The following is an 8,463-nucleotide window of genomic DNA, read 5'->3' as shown; positions in this document are numbered from 1 at the left end:
TTTTGTCAAATACCCATTGAACTGGCTTTATTGTTTATTCTTTCATTGATGAGTTGAGAAAACATCTTTGACATGTGTTCGTTCTTATTTGTGAGCCATATTTTTAACTTTTTGAAAATAATATTGTCATAATTATTTAACCCATAGATAATTTGCTCCTACAGTTAGTTTCCAGTTTGGCTCAGTTTTTTATTTAGAAAATTGTATCTGGTTAGGAAAGATCAGAGTAACTTTTCTCTTCCCCAATCAAAAGAAAATGTAATTCACTTTATTTGAGTTTCACAGTGATGATAACATGTTCTCTCTTTAGTGGCAGGGTATTTCTGTGAGATATTTTGGGTGAGATAAGAAGAAAGAAGTTTTAAAATAGCAGATACCGCCGGGCGCGGTGGCTCAAGCCTGTAATCCCAGCACTTTGGGAGGCCGAGACGGGCGGATCACGAGGTCAGGAGATCGAGACCATCCTGGCTAACACGGTGAAACCCCGTCTCTACTAAAAACTACAAAAAACTAGCCGGGCGAGGTGGCGGGTGCCTGTAGTCCCAGCTAGTGGGGAGGCTGAGGCAGGAGAATGGCGTAAACCCGGGAGGCGGAGCTTGCAGTGAGCTGAGATCCGGCCACAGCACTCCAGCCTGGGTGACAGAGCGAAACTCCGTCTCAAAAAAAAAAAAAAATAAATAAATAAAATAAAATAAAATAAAATAAAATAGCAGATACCACTGGCTTTTTTTTTTTCTTTTTTAAATGTGAGATGGGTCTGGGTGTGGTGGCTCACACCTGTAATCCCAACAACTTGGGAGGCCAAAGTGGGAGGATGGTTTGAGCCTAGGAGTTCAAGACCAGCCTACATAACATAGTGAGACCTTGTCTCTATAAAAAATGAAAAAATTAGCTGGGTGTGGTGCTGTGCGCCTGCAGTTCCAGCTACTGGGGAGGGTGAAATGGGAGGATCGCTTGAGCCGGGGATGTCGAAGTTGCAGTGAGCTGTAATTGCACCACTGCACTCCAGCCTGGGTGAAAAAGCAAGACCATTTCTCAAAAAAAAAAAAAAAAAAAAAAAAAAAAATGGAGCGTTGCTATATTGCCTGGGCTGGAATGCATCATTTATTCACAGGTGCAATCCCACCGCTGATCAGCATGGGAGTTTTGACCTGCTCCATTTCCAACCTGAGCTGGGTCACCCCTCCATAGGCAAGGCTCTCTTTCATTTTTAAAGTAATTATTCTTTCTGGGTGAGGTGGCTCATGCCTGTAATCTCAGCACTTTGGGAGGCTGAGGCGGGAGGACTGCTTGAGCCCAGGAGTTCAAGACCAGCCTGGGCAACAAAGCGAGACCCCCCCATCTCTATAAAAAGTAAAAAAAGTTAGCCTGGTATGATGTTGTGCACCTGTAATCCCAGCTATTCAGGAGGATGAGGTGCTAGGATTGCTTGAGCCTGGGAGGTCAAGGCTGCAGTGAGCTGTGATTGCATCACTGTGCCACAGCCTGAGTAACAGAGACACTGCCTCAAAAAATAAACAAACAAATAAATACTGATCCCAACAGTATATCAGCATAAATGTTTATGAGTAATTGGAAAAAAAAAAAAACCCTGTGTGTCCTTCAAACTTCAATTTTTTGTTTCTAGTGAGAAGCAGGTGGTTAATAATAGAAATCATCACCCAATAGAAAAGGTATGTTTTCTCAGATGGAAAGGTTAGAAGTCATTTAGTCTAGTACACGGTTTCTGAGCATGACTAGAATAAACCTCCTTTTAAAAAAAAAACTAAAAAACGGCTGGGCACAGTGGCTCACACCTGTAATCCCAGCAGTTTGGGAGCTGAGGCGGGTGGATCACTTGAGGTCAGGAGTTTGAGACCAGCCTGGCCAACATGGTGAAACCCCATCCCCACTAAAAATAAAAAAAGTAAGCCAGGCATGGTAGTGGGTGCCTGTAATCCCAGCTACTCAGGAGGCTGAGGCCAGAGAATCGCTTGCACCTGGGAGGTGGAGGTTGCAGTGAGCCGAGATTGCGTCACTGCACTCCAGCCTGGGCAAAAGGAGCAGAACTCTGTCTCAAAAACCAAACCAAACAAAACAAAGAAACCATAAAACAAAACAAAACAAAACAAAAAAAACCCCATAAAACAAAATGTTATTATGTGAATCTCAACATACACATAAATAAAGACAATACTCTAACAAACCCCATGTAACCACCATTTAAATCCTGTATTAGTAATATTTGGCCAATCTTGTTTCATCCATATCCATCATTTCCCCAAACTTGGCAAATCCCAGATATCTTAGAATTTCATCATTAAATACTTCAGTCTGTATTTGTAAGAGCTACTGCTATGGTCTGAATGTTTGTGTCCCCCCAAAAATTCATATCTTGAAGCCTAATCAGCCGAGCGCAATGGTGTGCACCTGTAATCCCAGCACTTTGGGAGGCTGAGGCTGGGGGATCGCTTGAGTCCGGGAGTTTGAGGCTGCAGGGAACAGTAATCATGCCACTGCTCTCCAGCTGGAGTACAGAGCAAGATCCTCTGTCAAAAAAAAGAAAAAAGAAATCTAATCACCAATGTGATGGTATGTATTAGTCAGGGTTCTCTAGAGGGAAAGAACTAATAGGATAGATGTACATATGAAAGGGAGTTTATTTTTTATTTTATTTTTATTTATTTATTTACTTATTATTATTTTTTGAGACGGAGTCTCCCTCTGTCGCCCAGGCTGGAGCACAGTGGCTCAATCTCAGCTCACTGCAAGCTCCGCCTCCCGGGTTCACGCCATTTTTCCATCTCAGCCTCCCGAGTAGCTGAGACTACAGGCGCCCGCCACCACGCCTGGCTAATTTTTTTACGTATTTTTAGTAGAGACGAGGTTTCACCTGTTAGCCAGGATGGTCTCGATCTCCTGACCATGTGATCTGCCCGCCTCAGCCTCCCAAAGTGCTGGGATTACAGGTGTGAGCCACCGCACCCGGCCGAGAAGGTACCTTTTATGAATCAGGAAATGGACCGGGACTCTCATGAGACACTGAATCTGCCAGTGCCTTTGCTTTTGGCTTTCAGCATTCGGAACCATGAAAAACACGTTTTTGTTGTTTATACTCAGTCTATGGTATTGAGTTATAGCAGTCCAAATGGACTAAGACAGACATTTTTTAACATTGCAATACCATTCTCACACCAACAAATAGTAATAATTTCTTAACAGAATCTAATATCCAGTCACGATTCAAATATGCCCCAGGTGTCAAGTGTCTTGTCATAAATGATTCAAAACAGGATCTAAACAAAGACTGTGTATTTGGTTGAGTTTTTTTTTTTTTCTTTGTTTTTTTTTGTGTGTGTGTGTGTGTGTGTGTGTTTTTAATTTCAGGTCAAACTCATTTCCCTTTTATTAAAGTCCAAGTTACCATTACATGGCTTGGTACTCAATAAAGGAAAACTTGTTCAAATAAGGTAATATGTTATCATCAGTATTTCCAGGAAACTTCACACTCAAGTCGCAATGTCAATAAATCCATGGGGAAGCCCATCCATGGGGTTTACACTTTGTCAAGGCCCAGTTCCTCCGGAGTGGAGATTCCCAGTTCATTTAAAGTTGGTCTAAGTTCCTGGATGACATAGGGGTAGATTTCCTTATGAGGTCCTGCTTTGTCCTTAACAGCCTCTAGGATACGAACTGTACTAGCAAAACCATTTAACCGTCTGCATGCCCGCAAAGCAGCATCAATGATTTTGGGCTCTGGAACCAGATCATAGGTAACAAGTGTGTTTATCCCTTTACGCAATTCCCAGGCATCTACATCTGGCTTGTTGAAGTATGTTACCCAGCGAGCATCAAACTCCTCATCTGTCTCATGTGACCCATGAGAACAGCAGAGAACTGACTGGATAGCCGCGGCGGGGCCGGGGGTCCGGGCGGAGTGCAGCAGGCCTCGAGGGCCGGCCCAGGTGGTGGCGGCCACAGCGCAGCGGCGGAGAGCGGCGCCCAGCATGAGGGCGGTGGCGGCGCGCAGGCTGAGGGTAGTTTTTTTTTTCTTTGATGGAGTCTTGCTCTCTCACCCAGGCTGGAGTGCCAGTGACATCATCTTGGTTCACTGCAACCTCTGCCTCCCAAGTTCAAGCAATTCTCCTGCCTCAGCCTCCGGAGTAGCTGGGATTACAGGCACATGCTACCATGCCCAGCTAATTTTTGTACTTTTAGTAGAGATGGGGTTTCGCCATGTTGGCCAGGCTGGTCTCGAATTCCTGGCTTCAAGTGATTCTCCCACCTTGGCCTGCTGAAGTGCTGGGATTGCAGGCATGAGCCACCGCTCCCGGACTGATTTTTTTTCTTTTTAAAACATTATTTTTTCAAAAAACAGTTTTAAAGTATAGTTGACGTAAAATAAATGGTACATCTTAACAGTGTGCAATTTGAGAACTTTTGACATGTTATTCACCTGAGAAATTGTTAACACAACCAAGATGATGAACATATCCATCACCTCCAAAGTTTTCTCATACCCTGTGGTAATCTCTCCTAATCTCACCATACAATCCTATCCCTAAGCACTTACTGATCTACATTTTACCCTTTGTTGATTGCTTTATGGTAGAATTTGCTTTCTTGTGTTGGCCTGGAGCTGGACCTGCAATATCTCCAAGGGATGCCTGTATGCTGGGCAAAAAAAGCCAGACAAAAAAGGGTATATATTCTATTATTCCATTTTTAGAAAATTTAGAAAAGTAAACTAATCTTTAGTGACAAAAAGTAGTCAGTAGATCCTATCTCAAGACACCACTTTCTTTGCTCATCCATAAGAAGGAACTCCTCATCTATTCAAGTTTGATCATGAGATTGCAGAAATTCAGTTACATCTTCAGGCTCCACTTTCTTTCTTTCCTTCCTTCCTTCCTTCCTTCCTTCCTTCCTTCCTTCCTTCCTTCCTTCCTTCCCTCCCTCCCTCCCTCCCTCCCTCTCTCTCTCCCTCCCCCCTCTCTCTTTCTTTCTTCTCTCTCTCTCTTCATTACTTTTTTTTTCTTTTTTTTTTGACAGAGTCTCACTCTGTTGCCCAGGCTGGAGTGCAATGGTGGAATCTTGGCTCACTGCAACCTCTGCCTCCTGGGTTCAAGCAATTCTCCTGCCTCAGCCTCCCAAGAGATTATATGGCTCACACATATAATCCCAGCACTTTGGGAGGCTGGGCCAGGCAGATCACCTAAGGTCAGGAGTTTGAGCCCAGCCTGGCCAACATGGTGAAATCCTGTCTCTACTAAAACCAAAAAAAGTAGCCAGGTGTGGTGGCAGGTACCTGTAATCCCAGCTACTCGGGAGGCTGAGGCAGGAGAATCACTTGAACCTGGGAGGCAGAGATTTCAGTGAACCGAGATCACGCCATTATACTCTAGCCTGGGAGACAGGACGAGACTCCATCTCAAAATAAATAAATAAAATAAGAATAAGAATAATGAAAGTTGAAAGTCAAAATTACTCCCTGATCCATGGGCCACAGAATGTATGTTATATTAGCAGGCATGAAAATGACTTTACATGTAAATTTCCGCTAGCATTCCAGAGTGACCAGGTGCGTTGTGTCAATGAGGGCTAATACTTTGAAAGGAATCCTTTTTTTCTGAGTAGTAGGTCTCAAGCAGTTGGCGTAAAATATTCAGTAAATCATGCTGTAAATAGATGTGCTGTCACCCAGGCTTTGTTGTTCTACTTACAGAGCACAGGCAGATCAGATTTAGCAAAATGCTTAGGATTAAAAGCCCTAGGATTTTCAGAATGGTAAATGAGCATTGGCTGCAACTTAAGGTCACCAGCTGGGTGAGGCCCTATCGAGAGAGTCAGCCTGCCCTTTGATGCCTTGAAGCCAGGCACTGATTTCTCCTCTTTAGCTAGGAAAGTTCTAGATGGCATCTTCTTCCAAAAGAAGGCTGTTTGTCTACATTGAAAGTCTGCTTAATGTAGTCATCTTCAGCTGGGTGCAGTGGCTCACACCTGTAATCCCAGCACTTTGGGAGGCTGAGGTGGGCGAATCATGAGGTCAGGAGTTTGAGACCAGCCTGGCCAACATGGTGAATCCCCGTCTCTACCAAAAATGCAAAAAATTATCTGAGTGTGGTGGCGGACCTGTAATCCCAGCTACTCGGGAGGCTGAGGCAGCAGAATCACTTGAACCTGGGAGGCAGAGGTTGCAGTGAGCTGAGATTGCGCCACTGCACTCCAGCCCAGGCGACAGTGTGAGACTCCATCTCAAAAAAAAAAAAAAAAGTAGCCATCTTCATCAATGATCTTCATTAGGTCTTCTGGATAACTTGCTGCAGCTTCTACATGAGTACTTGTTTCACCTTGTACTTTCACTATGTAGATAGATGGCTTCTTTCCTTAAACCTCATGAAACATCCTCTGCCAGCTTCAAACTTTTCTAGCTTCCTTACCTCTCGCAGTCTTCATAGAACTGGAGAGAGTGGCTGGGTGTGGTGGCTCATGCCTGTAATCCCAGCACTTTGGGGGACTGATGTGAGCAGATCGCTTGAGCCCAGGAGTTTGAGACTAGCCTGAGCAACATGGTAAAACCCTATCTCTAATTTAAATTATTAAAAAGAAAAGAAAAAAAAAGAATTGGCCTTGCTCTGGATTAGGTTTTGGCTTATGGGAACATTGTGGCTGGTTTGATCTTCTGTTTGGACCACTCAGGCTTTCTCCATTTCAGCAATAAGGCTGTTTTGCTTTATGATTCATGTATTTACCGGAGTAGCAATTTTAACTTCCTTCAATAACTTTTGCATTCACAATTTGGCTGTGTAATGCAAGGGGCCTAGCTTTTGGCCTATCTCAGCTTTTGACATGCCTTCCTCATTAAGATTAATCATTTCTAGCTTTTGATTTAAAGTGAGAGGCATGTGACTCTTTTCACTTGAACACTTAGGGACACTGTGGTGGTGTTAACTGGCCTAATTTCAATATCGTTGTGTCTCAAGGAATAGGGAAGTCCAAGCAGAGGAAGAGAGATGGGGGAATGGCCAGTTGGTGGAACAATCAGACCACACACAACATTTACTGATTAAGTTCAGTGGTTTATGTGGTGCCTCAAAACAATTACAATAGTAACATGAAAGATCACCGGTCACAGATTACCATGCAGTTATGATAATACTGAAAAGCTTAAAATATTATGAGAATTACCAAAATGTGACATAGAGACATGAAGTGAGTACACACTGTTGGAAAAATGGCACTGATCAACTTGCTTAATGGAGTGTGGCCACAAACCTTCAATTTGCAAAAAATACAGTATGTCTGCTGCCTGAGAAACATAGTGAGACCCCGTCCCTAAAAAGCAAAACAAAATAAGTCATATAATATCTGCAAAGTACAATAAAGCAAAGTGCAGGCCGAGCGCGGTGGCCCAAGCCTGTAATCCCAGCACTTTGGGAGGCCAAGATGGGCGGATCATGAGGTCAGGAGATCAAGATCATCCTGGCTAACACGGTGAATGCAGTCCCAGCTACTCAGGAGGCTGAGGCAGGAGAATGGCATAAACCCGGGAGGCGGAGCTTGCAGTGAGCTGAGATCTGGCCACAACACTCCAGCCTGGGTGACAGAGCGAGACTCCGTCTCAAAAAAAAAAAAAAAAAAAAAAAAGCAAAGTGCAGTAAAATTAGGTGTGCCTATATCATAAAACAGAAATAAAGGAAATATAGTGGTTACCAGAGGCTTGGAAGAGTAAGGGGAGGGGGAATAGGAAGAGTATGGTTAACAGATGCAAAATTACAGTTAGAAGGGAGGAATAGGCTGGGTGCAGTGGCTCACACCTGTATTCCCAGTACTTTGGGAGGCCGAGGTGGGTGGATCACCTGAGGTCAGGAGTTCAAGATCAGCCTGGCCAACATGGCGAAAACCCATCTCTACTAAAAATTACAAAAATTAGCTGGGTGTGGTGGTGCACGCCTGTAATCCCAGCTACTCAGGAGGCTGAGGCAGGAGAATTGCTTGAACTCAGGAGGTGGAGGTTGCAGTGAGCCGAGATTGCCCCATTGCACTCCCAGCCTGGGTGACAGAATGAGACTCCATCTCAAAAAAAAAAAAAAAAAAAGGAGGAATAAATTCTAGCATCCTATAGCACAGATGGGTGACCATAGCTAACAACGTTTTTGTGTGTGTGTGTATCTATTTATCTATACATTTATATATATTTTTATATATATCTTTACATTTATATATATCTATACATTTATATATATCTTACTTATTTTTATTTATTTATTTATTTTGAGACAGAGTCTCGCTCTGTTCCCTAGGCTGGAGTACAATGGTGCGATCTCAGCCCACTCAACCTCTGCCTCTCGCTTGAGGCAGGCTCAAGCGATTATCCTGCCTCAGCCTCCCAAGTAGCTGGGATTACAGGTGCACACCACCACGCCCGGCTAATTTTGTATTTTCAGTAGAGACGGGGTTTCTCCATGTTGGTCAGGCTGGTCT

At 43.8% G+C, this 8,463-nt stretch overlaps 1 pseudogene across 1 annotated transcript; it reads right to left on the bottom strand.

Annotated features, from left to right (window-relative positions):
* Nucleotides 1–3,360: 3,360 nt before the first annotated feature.
* Nucleotides 3,361–4,025, bottom strand: LOC113222631 (annotated as a pseudogene). Its single transcript, XR_003308485.2, has one exon. The product of XR_003308485.2 is annotated as a cytochrome c oxidase subunit 5A, mitochondrial pseudogene (transcript).
* Nucleotides 4,026–8,463: the final 4,438 nt, after the last annotated feature.

The sequence above is a fragment of the Piliocolobus tephrosceles genome, unplaced genomic scaffold (genome assembly GCF_002776525.5).
Source record: "Piliocolobus tephrosceles isolate RC106 unplaced genomic scaffold, ASM277652v3 unscaffolded_32574, whole genome shotgun sequence".
Lineage (NCBI taxonomy): Eukaryota > Metazoa > Chordata > Mammalia > Primates > Cercopithecidae > Piliocolobus > Piliocolobus tephrosceles.
The sequence above is the reverse complement of the archived record's forward strand: the minus strand, read 5'-3'. Positions and strand labels throughout refer to the sequence as shown.